The 12,214-nt window shown below is 40.6% G+C and overlaps 1 pseudogene; it reads left to right on the top strand.

The window, feature by feature from the left end:
- The first annotated feature begins 7,097 nt into the window (after positions 1 to 7,097).
- Positions 7,098 to 7,937, top strand: LOC125084365 (nucleophosmin-like; annotated as a pseudogene).
- Positions 7,938 to 12,214: the final 4,277 nt, after the last annotated feature.

Below are 12,214 nucleotides of genomic sequence, written 5' to 3'. Positions count from 1 at the left end.
CATGGTGCTTGGAAAAGAAATAAACAGAGAATAAAACCTTGACACAATTCCTGAAAATACAACTGAACTCCTTTTCACCACTTCTACCATTATTTAGAATTGAATGATTGATAAAGAGGCATCACTCATTGTCAGGGGGCAAGGAAGCTAGTCTCACACCAGTCAGCAGTCATTGTATAAATCAGGACTGATCGCTGGAGACTTTATAAAAACATACTCTTTTTTATGCTCTCCCTTAGTGGGATTTACTTACTATGGTATTTCATCTTAGAGATTTCTGATGGAAACGAGGAAGCAAGGACACGAAGGATGCATGGTAGCCTTCCTAGGTTTTGTCTCTTGTGTTGTTTTTGACTTTAGCACTTAGAATCAAAATGCTAAAAAGAAAAGACTCACAGGGACTCACGGCTTTTTAGATGTAGAAAGGTTGGTGGAGAATAAAAGGCCAGGTGGTAGGCAGTTCCAGTTAGCAATCTGTGAAGCTTTAAAGGGAACCAAAGGTCTTCATCAGATGTTGGAAGTATCAACACAAGACCTGTTCCCACACAGCACTGAGAGACCTCTCTGTTCTGCCCCCTTCCCCTGCCATGTTGTTTTCTGCATTCCAGAGAAACTCTGCTAAGGGCAGTATTTCTCTTTCTCTAACTATGTGGTCAGGAGCTATCTCACTGGCCTGTCCCATAGGTCCCTAACTGTCCTCGAAGGTGACCCTCACCATATCTGTCATAGAAGCCTGAGGGTTTATTATTATTATTATTTACTTACTTATTTCAAAAAAGAGAGAACAAGTGGGGGGAGGAGCTAAGGGACAGGGAGAATCCTAAGCAGGATCCATGCCCAGCACAGAGCCTTATGCAAGGCTTGATCTGACAACCTATGAGATCATAACCTGAGCCAAAAGCAAGAATCAGACATTCAACCAGCTGAGCCACCCAGGCTCCCCGAAGCTTGAGACTGCAGCCTGGATGATTTTTTTTCTTGTCAAGTTCACTAGTGCACATGACTGGACTCAGGTTTCAAGTGTTTCCATGTAGAATCCATCACATCTTAAAGTAAGTTGATATCAACTGCTTAACAAGAATATTACAGTTTTCCTTTAAGGAAAGTAGTATCAGTGGTCCCTGTGTTAATTTCTTCTTTTTTAAGGGTAAAGGAAAGTAAGATTTTGGGATTTGATTTCTGACAAGACTCCACAACTTGTCACCCAGGTGAGCAAATTAAATGACCCCTGCCTATGTTTTCTATCACTTTATTTATTTTGTTTCATAGATATCTGTGTTAGTCAGTCACTGTATAGTAATGATTCTAATTATCATGTATACTCTGAGTATAAATCTCATTACTTGGTCATCACAGTAAATCTAGGTACCTTTATGTTGATAAAGGTGTGCCAATTCAGACCCTGCAGTTATGTTTGCAGTGTTCTTAAATATTAATAGTCCTATAGAAGTCTCATTCTAAAATAGAATTGGAAGTGAACTTGAGCAGAAAAGTCAGTATCTACTACCTTTCCTCTGATTCCTGTTCAAGTTTATTAATGGATGATGGCGTTGAATAGATGTTATGTTTGCACAACAACATTGTGTCCTTGTTGCCCCCCGTTGGCTATACTAGGATGTGTTGGATATGCTAGGATGTTAAACCAAAGCATCTTCGGGTTTGGGGAGTGTTTGTGGAGCTAGGTATCTGAGTAGACAGATGGGTCGCTAGCCGGTTACACTGATGCTCCCCATCTTGGCCTATAGGACCATGTGCTGCACCGTCTTGAAGCTGGGCTGGGCCTATGATTCACCTGAATGACTTGGTTTGGGGAAAGCAACACTGTCCAGAACAGTGTTGGGGGCCTGGAAGTCCCCACTTTTGCAGTTGGCTGCCCTGCTGGGGACCCTGTGTGGACAGATAACTGGGGGAAGGGAGGCCCTGGTGCCATTTCAGGGCCCCCACAGAGCTCAGCCCCTACTCAACTCCCATGTGTCTTAGTTTCAGTGGCTTTACCTGACATCTACACAAGGACTGTGAGTGTGTGCACGTGTTTGTGCGCAACAGGACATGACACTTTGCAGAGGCCATAATGACTACAGTACGCTCTCTGGTTGCTTATTGAACACTGAGTATTTTTATCTGAACCAATACAGGCCAATTTCACCATTTCATTTCAAAATGAGTGGTTTTCCTGAGAATATTGAGGGCTCCTGCTAGAATAACTATTTTAAATTTTTCTTCTATTTTATTTCTTTTCAGTGTTCCAAAATTCATTGTTTTTGCACCACATCCAGTGCTCCATGCAATACATGCCCTCCCTAATACTCACCACCAGGCTCACCCAACTTCCCACTCCCTCCCCTCCAAAACCTTCAGTTTGTTTCTCAGAGTCCACAGTTTCTCATGGTTTGTCTCCCCCTCCAATTTCACCCAATTCACTTCTCCTTTCCTTCACCCAATGTCCTCCATGTTATTCCTTATGCTCCACAAGTAAGTGAAACCATATGATAATTGACTCTCTCTGCTTGACTTATTTCACTCAGCATAGTCTCCTCCAGTCCCATCAATGTTGATACAAAAGTTGGGTATTCATCCTTTCTGTTGGAGGCATATATTCTTTATCCATTTGTCCATATCTTCTTTATGGACCATATCTTCTTTATCTATTCAACTGTTGAAGGGCATCTTGGTTCTTTCCACAGTTTGGTGATTGTGGCCATTGCTGCTATGAATATTAGGGTAGAGATGGCCCTTCTTTTCACTACATCTATATCTTTGGGGTAAATACCCAGTAGCACAATTGCAGGGTCATAAGGTAGCTCTATTTTTAATTTCTTAAGGAATCTCCACACTGTTTTCCAAAGTGGCTGCACAAACTTGCATTCCCACCAACAGTGTAAGAGGGTTCCCCTTTCTCCCCAACCTCTCCAACACTTGTTTACTGTCTTGTTAATTTTCGCCATTCTAACTGCTGTAACGTGGTATTCCAATCTGGTTTTGACTTGAATCTCCCTGAAGGCTAGTGATAATGAACATTTTTTCATGTGCCTGTTAGCCATTTGTATGTCTTCTTTGGAGAATTATCTGTTCATGTCTTCTGCCCATTTCTTGATGTGATTATCTGTTTTGTGTGTGCTGAGTTTGAGGAGTTCTTTATAGATCTTGGATATCAGCCCATTGTCTGTAGTGTCATTTGCAAATATCTTCTCCCATTGCATGGGTTGCCTCTTTGTTTTGTTGACTGTTTCCTTTGCTGTGCAGAAGCTTTGATCTTGATGAAGTCACAAAAGTTTATTTTCGCTTTTGTTTCCTTTGCCTTTGGAGACATGTCTTGATGTTGAAGGTGGCCAATGGTGAAGAGGTTACTACCTGTGTTCTCCTCTAGGATTCTGATGGATTCCTGCCTCACGTTGAGCAGGGATCTGTCAAAATCCTAGATTAACTTTTTAAAAAATAATTTATAGATATGCCAAAAACATGTTGGTTCTCATTATATTTAGTATAAATTAACTCTTTTTAAAAATATTTTATTTATTTGACAGCGATCACAAGTAGACAGAGAGGCAGGCAGAAAGAGAGATGGAGAAGCAAGCTCCCTGCTGAGCAGAGATCCCAGTGTGGGGCTTGATCCCAGAACCCTGAGATCATGACCTGATCCAAAAGCAGAGGCTTAACCCACTGAGCCATCCAGGCGGCCCATAAATTAACTCTTTATGAGACTAATGTATAAGATTAATGCTATGCCTATGATGAGCTCAGGAGTTTTGAATTTCGACAAGAAATACTTAGGTATTAAATTAGAAATAAAATACTAATTCAGTGTTTTTTTCAAAGTTTAGTATATCAAAATCACATGACAGAGTGGTTGAAAATGCATCCTTCTAGCTTCTGATGAATAACATACATTTCTACAGAATGTCATTTAAACATGCTTCAAAGCTATTTCCTAATTACTTAGCAAGTGAATTAGTAAGGATAATTAAAATATGATATGAATAAATTATAAGAACTATCTGATTAGAATTCTCAGGGACTTGTTCAGTAAGAAATCTGGTTGCAACAAAATGCTGTAGGGACTTTCTATCTGTGTATTTGCAACCTCTGCACTTTTGCCCTCGATGTCTTGTTTTTGTTGCATTATTATTTTTTTAAGATTTTATTTACTTATTTGACAGACAGAGATCACAAGTAGGCAGAGAGGCAGGCAGAGAGAGAGGAGGAAGCAGGCTCCCTGCTGAGCAGAGAGCCCGATGCGGGGCTCGATCCCAGGACTCTGGGATCATGACCTGAGCGGAAGGCAGAGGCTCTAACCCACTGAGCCACCCAGTGCCCTGTTTTTGTTGCATTATTAAAGTTGATTTGTGTTGGTCTTGGTTCAGTTGCTGTTTTTCTGTTTTAAAAAACATAAGTAATTGTTATGTTTAATTAATACACTTACCTTGTGGGTTCTTGCTTAACAGTGTGTAGAGATGGCATATTTTCAGCAACATCATTTTTAAGCTGCAAATTTTATTAACTAGATTTTTACTCTGATAGTAAAGTAGATATAAACAAAATGTTTTTAAAATTATTAAACTGCGAGACATCATTAATGATGTGCTACTTATGAATTTTTGGTGTCTTAAGGAGGCAGAGTATAATATCAGAGCAACAATATTAAAATTATTATTTTTTAATTTATAGGGAACATGTTAGTAATATAAATAATGTGTTAAGCATATATCCATTATTAAGTGCATGCTGAGTAATTTGTTTATTAAAATGTTACTGCTGTCAGTGGAAAATGAAGAATTTTTTTTTTTAATGTAAAAGAGAAGGGAAAAGATTGTCATTGGAGCCCCAGTGAACACAGCTGTCTGCAGTACACAGTCTTCACAAAGAAGAGAGCGTCCAGGGAAGGAGCATTTGGTGTAGGGTTGTATGTGGTTTTTGCCTTAAGAAGTTACAAATCTGGGACGTCTGGGTGGCTCAGTTGGTTAAGCGCTGCCTTCGGCTCAGGTCATCGGGCTCCTTGCTCAGCAGGGAGCCTGCTTCTCCCTCTGTCTCTGCCTGCCACTCTGTCTGCATGTGCTCGCTCTCGCTCGCTCTCTCTGATAAATAAATGAAATCTTTAAAAAAAAAAAAAAAGAAGTTACAAATCATCATAAGGAAGGACATTCCAGAAGGTTATAGACTGTATCCTATGTTTTTGTTTTTATTTTTTAAATGTTTCATTTAGTTACTTGAGAGAGAAAGAGAAAGAGAGGATAAAGGCAGAGAGAGAAGCAGACTCTGCTGAGCAGAGGGCCTGATTCAGGGCTCTATCCCAGGTCGCTGGGATCATGACCTGAGCCGAAGGCAAACACTTAACCAACTGAACCACCCAGGCACCCCTGGTTTTTTGTTCTTTTAATGAAGCAGATGTACAGTGTGTGCTCCGGGCAGAAATAGAGCAGGTGCTTTGAGGTTTTGTCAGTCATTCTGACCTTGGTAACTGTTATAGTTTAGCCTCCCTGGGGTTGGGGGTGGGGGGCAGAGCCCACAAACACTGAGTTGAAAATTTCCTTTATCACTATTAGTATTTATATCATTGTTGAACTTATTTTATCATGGGACACTGGGCACGTCTAAGTAACAGTATTCTGGAAGGAAACAGTACCCTCAGTGAGACATCACAGCAGAGTTCATTAACGACCAACTGGGGAAACCACAGGATGTATGCATGCCTTGTCCTAGCAATACTGGAAGCACAGACGAACACGTAGGACCCAAGCTGGCAGAATCCTCAGACCTCAGAGAGGACAATGCATAGAAATGGCCTCTTGCCAGAGGCTTGGACAGGGAGAGCAAATCAGCAAGGAGGGAGTGAGGAGAGTAACTCCCTCCCCCCACACCCATCGCTCTTAGGCTGGTGTCCAGCTCTTTCCACTAATCTATGCCAGACATTAGGGGGCCCGCTGTGTGCTCCACAAAGGTCAGCCCACAGACCTCAGAGGCTTACAAAGAAGGGTGGGGATGGACTTACTAGAACACATGGAAATACTCAGCATTCGTGGGTGACTGAAACTTCTTGGGGAACCACTGTCTTGATAATTGGATGTTCACGTAAAAAATCAAGTATGATGCTGTTAATGTGTTACATTTTGTTGGAAGCACACCACAGGATTGACTTCACTGTGAAATGTTGACATCCATCGTTCTAAAAGCTGGGTATTGGTCCCATAGCCTCTTGGATAACTTCTAACTAAAGAACTCTTCTAAATCTTGCCAATATTTTTAAGGAGTTTCTCTCATTTTTCAAGGTCACTTTATACTGATTGTATATCTTGAAGGAATGAACAACTCTATATACACTTAAGAGCTAAATGGAAATTTACCAGCATTGTTATTCCTTTCAAGAATTACAGATGAAAGAATGACATTTTAAAACTCACATCTTTATAACTTTCAGAAGTATTCATTCATGATACTAATGAAGCATGATTGTGATGTAACTGAAAAATCACAAAATAATGATTTTGTTTGCATACTCTGTGGATTTATTTTACAAGAACAAAAGAAAAGTAGTGAATTTTCCCATAGTTATGCTACAGTAGTTCATAGGTTACTCTATTTGTAACCTTTATTTTGCGATCTTTATTTGAGCAGTATAAGTGGTCTTAATCCAAGTGACAGCTTAACTTAAATTGGTATACAATAACTAACTTTATAAATAGTTTTAGAAGAGTAAGAGAATGAAAAAACAGGAAGCTCAGATTTGACGTAAGGTGGATTTAAAAATGTATGGAGTAATGGGAGTCTCCACATTAAGCAGTGGGGTTAGTAAAACTACCTTAGATCGTGAGGGTTCATAGACCATCATAAAGTCAATTGAAAATTGGACAAGGAGTAAAAAAAAAAAAAAAAAAAAAACTGAAAATTTATTTCTTTGTATAACCCAGAGATCTGGCCAGATAATAGAGACTTATGTCCTTTTTTTTTTCTCTCTCTCTCCTTAAAATGATGGAGTTTACAGTGCTGTCTCTTCTGTTTTAAAATATTTCATTTCCCCCCTGGTGTGACTCCCTCCAGCATGGCTGTTTTCTGCATTACGTTTATCTCTGTCCATCTTCTGTCCAGCCTAAGTGTTCCACCCCATGGAGGAGTCAATGGACGTGGACATGAGACCCAGAACTATCTTTGCGTTTGCGAACAAAGGCTGACAAAGAAGATCACGTTGAGGTAGATAATGATGAAATGAGCACTGGTTATCTTCAAGAAGGGTCAGTGTAAGGGGTGAAGAATGAATTGCACATTGTTGAAGCAGAAGCAATGGATTACCACGGAAATCAATTCAAGGCACACTGGCAACTTTGAAAATGTCTGTGCTGCCAGTGGTTTCCCTTGGGGGTTTGAAGTGACACCACCTGTGGTCTTACGGTGGGAATGCAGCTCAGGGCCTGTGCGTGCTGGTGGACGATGGGAGATGCGCAGTCAGAAGATGAAGAAGAAGTTGTGAACTCCTTGGGATGTCTGGAAAGCATGCTGCCCGTGGAAGTGGTGGTACTTTTCCACAGAAAGAAGTAGAACTTGCTGCTGATGAAAATGATGATGAAGAAGAAGATAATGATGATGATGGTGAAGAGGAGGAAGCTGAAGACAGGCCTCCAGTAAAGAAATCTATACAAAGTATTCCAGCCAAAAGTGCACAGAAATTAAACCAGAATGGAAGACTTAAAACCATCAGCACCAAGATCAAAAGGTCAGGAATCCTCCCAAAAACAGGAAAAAAAGTCCCAAAACACAGAAAAGACCTAGTTCTGTAGAATTCATGAAAGTGAAAATGCAAGCAAGTGTAGAAAAAAGTGGTTCCCTTCCAAAAGTGAAAGCCAAGTCCATGAGGAGACTGACCAGGAGGCTATGCAGTATCTTCAGCAGGGAGGAAATCTCTTCCACAAAGTAGTTTGAATGATTTATTACAGTTTTCATCTATTTAATCTCTGCCAGCAGCTGCTATCTGGCTGTCCTTTTCATAATGCAGACTGAGAACTTTCCCTCCCACATCTGATAAATGTCCAGGTTTCATTGCTATGAATGTATTGTTCAAAATGCCTGTTTGGTTTTTAAAGGTGGAACTCCACCCTTTGCTTCATTTTTCGGGTATGTGTGGACTGTTAGGATAAGACACAGTTGTGGTGGTCAGACAAATGGAAATGCTGGGGAGACAAAAATATACAAGACATGTATAAGTGTCTTGATATAGTACAAAGAAATTCATTTAGAAGTTTAAAATATTAACATTACTATCCCCAGTTAACATCATGTTTCTCTGTACAAAGACTATAAACTAAATATATGTTTTCTAAGAAACATCCCAAATAGCATGAGTTCTCCATCAATTAGGGAATGAGTCATAAATTTAAGTCAATTTTAGCCAATCTTTAATCCAACATACTGGGCTGAGAAGATGTACCTTCTTTCCATTCAGTCCTGCTTTCCATTTCTTAGATTCTCTCTCTTTTTTTTTTTAAGATTTTATTTATTTATTTGACAGACAGAGATAATAAGTAGGCAGAGAGGCAGGCAGAGAGAGAAGAGGAAGCAGGCTCCTTGCTGAGAAGAGAGCCTGATGCGGGGCTCGATCCCAGGACCCTGAGATCATGACCCGAGCTAAAGGCAGAGGCTTTAACCCCTGAGCCACCCAGGCTCTGCCATTTCTTATATTCTTGATGGTCTCTTTCTTTCCTTTTTATGAAAAGAATATTACTGATTCACTGTCATATTCTTTCCAACTCAACATGGGGATCTATATTTTCTCCTCAAAACCCATGGTTCTTGTTGACTGGCAATATCACCATCACCTAGGAAACTTGTTAGAAACCCAGGTTGTCAACATAAAACAATTTAATCAGAAAATCTGGAGGTGGGGGGGAGTCAAGATGGCGGAGAAGTAGCAGGCTGAGACTACTTCAGGTAGCGGGAGATCAGCTAGATAGCTTATCTAAAGATTGCAAACGCCTACAAATCCAACGGTAGATCGAAGAGAAGAAGAACAGCAATTCTAGAAACAGAAAATCAACCACTTTCTGAAAGGTAGGACTGGCGGAGAAGTGAATCCAAAGCGACGGGAAGATAGACCGCGGGGGGAGGGGCCGGCTCCCGGCAAGCGGTGGAACAACAGAGCACAAAATCAGGACTTTTAAAAGTCTGTTCCACTGAGGGACATCGCTCCAGAGGCTTAACCAGGGTGAAGCCCATGCGGGGTCAGCGTGGCCTCAGGTCCCGCAGGGTCACAGAAGGATCGGGGGTGTCTGAGTGTCACAGAGCTTACAGGTATTAGAACAGGGAAGCCGGCTACAGAGACAGAGCTGAGGAGTGAGCTCTAAGCTCGGGGTTACCTTGAACCGGTCGCAGGCTCGGTCAGCTTGGAGCGCGGCTGGAGGCCAGGGTGATGGGAATAATTAGGCGCTGTTCTCTGAGGGCGCACTGAGGAGTGGGGCCCCAGGCTCTCAGCTCCTCTGGGCCAGAGACTGGGAGGCCGCCATCTTCATTCCCATGCTCCTGAACTCTACGGAAAGTGCTCAGGGAACAAAAGCTACGGAAAGCAAACCCCAGCAGATTACTCAGCCTGGCCCTGGGTAAGGGTGGTGCAACTCCGTCTGGGGCAAAGACTCTTGAGAATCACTACAACAGGCCCCTCCCCCAGAAGATCAACAAGAAACCCAGCCAGGACCAAGTTTACCTACCAAGGAGTGCAGTTTCAATACCAAGGAGAGCAGCGGAATTCCAGAGGAGGAGAAAGCAAAGCACGGAACTCATGGCTTTCTCCCCATGATTCTTTAGCCTTGCAGTTAATTTAAATTTTTTTTTCTTTTTCAATTTTTTTTTTCTCTTCTTCTGCTAAATTTTTTTAACTTTTACCCTTTTCTTTTTTAACAGTTTTTAACTAGTTTATCTAATATATGTATATATATGTATATATATATATACACACACACACACACATATATATATATATATATATATATATATATATATTTCCTTTTTATATCTTTTCTTTATTGGTTTTCTTTTTTTAATTTTTTTTTCTTTTTCTTTCTGAACCTCTTTTTATCCCCTTTCTTCCCCCTCACGATTTGGGATCTTTTCTGATTTGGCTAAAGCATATTTTCTTGGGGTTGTTGCCACACTTCTAGTATTTTACTTGCTCTTTCATATACTCTTATCTGGACAAAATGACAAGGCAGAAAAATTCACCACAATAAAAAGAACAAGAGGCAGTACCAAAGGCTAGGGACATAATCAATACAGACATTGGTAATGTGTCAGATCTAGAGTTCAGAATGACGATTTCAAGGTTCTAGCTGGGCTCGAAAAAGGCATGGAAGATATTAGAGAAACCCTCTCAGGATATATAAAAGCCCTTTCTGGAGAAATAAAAGAACTAATATCTAACCAAGTTGAAATCAAAAAAGCTATTAATGAGGTGCAATCAAAAATGGAGGCTCTCGGGATGCCTGGGTGGCTCAGTTGGTTAAGCGGCTGCTTTCGGCTCAGGTCATGATCCCAGAGTCCTGGGATCAAGTCCCACATGGGGCTCCTTGCTCAGCAGGGTGCCTGCTTCTCCCTCTGCCTCTGCCTGCCACTCTATCTGCCTGTGCACACTCTTGCTCTCTCTCTCTCTCTTACAAATAAATAAAAACTTTAAAAAAAATGGAGGCTCTCACTGCTAGGATAAATGAGGGAGAAGAAAGAATTAGTGATATAGAAGACCAAATGACAGAGAATAAAGAAGCTGAGCAAAAGAGGGACAAACAGCTACTGGACCACGAGGGGAGAATTCGAGATAAGTGACACCATAAGACGAAACAACATTAGAATAATTGGGATTCCAGAAGAAGAGGAAACAGAGAGGGGAACAGAAGGTATATTGGAGAGAATTATTGGAGAGAATTTCCCCAATATGGCAAAGGGAACAAGCATCAAAATCCAGGAGGTTCAGAGAACCCCCCTCAAAATCAATAAGAATAGGTCCACACCCCATCACCTAATAGTAAAATTTACAAGTCTTAGTGACAAAGAGAAGATCCTGAAAGCAGCCCAGGAAAAGAAGTCTGTAACATACAATGGTAAAAATATTAGATTGGCAGCAGACTTATCCACAGAGACCTGGCAGGCCAGAAAGAGCTGGCATGATATATTCAGAGCACTAAACGAGAAAAACATGCAGCCAAGAATACTATATCCAGCTAGGCTATCATTGAAAATAGAAGGAGAGATTAAAAGCTTCCAGGACAAACAAAAACTGAAAGAATTTGCAAACACCAAACCAGCTCTACAGGAAATATTGAAACGGGTCCTCTAAGCAAAGAGAGACTCTAAAAGTAGTGGATCAGAAAGAAACAGAGACAATATACAATAACAGTCACCTTACAGGCACTACAAGGGCACTAAATTCATATCTCTCAATACTTACCCTGAATGTTAATGGGCTAAATGCCCCAATCAAAAGACACAGGGTATCAGAATGGATAAAAAAACAAAACCCATCTATATGTTGCCTACAAGAAACTCATCTTAAACCTGAAGACACCTCCAGATTTTAAGTGAGGGGGTGGAAAAGAATTTACCATGCTAATGGACATCAGAAGAAAGCAGGAGTGGCAATCCTTATATCAGATCAATTAGATTTTAAGCCAAAGACTATAATAAGAGATGAGGAAGGACACTATATCATACTCAAAGGAATTGTCCAAAAAGAAGACCTAACAATTTTAAATATCTATGTCCCTAACGTGGGAGCAGCCAACTATATAAACCAATTAATAACAAAATCAAAGAAACACATCGACAAGAATACAATAATAGTAGGGGACTTTAACAATCCCCTCACTGAAATGGACAGATCATCCAAGCAAAAGATCAACAAGGAAATAAAGGCCTTAAATGACACACTGGACCAGATGGATATCACAGATATATTCAGAACATTTCATCCCAAAGCAACAGAATACACATTCTTCTCTGGTGCACATGGAACATTCTCCAGAATAGATCACGTTCTCGGTCCTAAATCAGGTCTCAACCATTATCAAAAGATTGGAATCATTCCCTGCATATTTTCAGACCACAATGCTCTGAAGCTAGAACTCAATCACAAGAGGAAATTTGGAAAGAACCCAAATACATGGAGACTAAACAGCATCCTTCTAAAGAATGAATGGGTCAACCAGGAAATTAAAGAAGAATTGAAAAAATTCATGGAAACAAATGA

Source organism: Lutra lutra, chromosome 14, assembly GCF_902655055.1.
Source record: "Lutra lutra chromosome 14, mLutLut1.2, whole genome shotgun sequence".
NCBI classification, from domain to species: Eukaryota; Metazoa; Chordata; class Mammalia; order Carnivora; family Mustelidae; genus Lutra; species Lutra lutra.
Note: the sequence above shows the minus strand (reverse complement) of the source record. Positions and strands in the feature narration are given on the sequence as shown.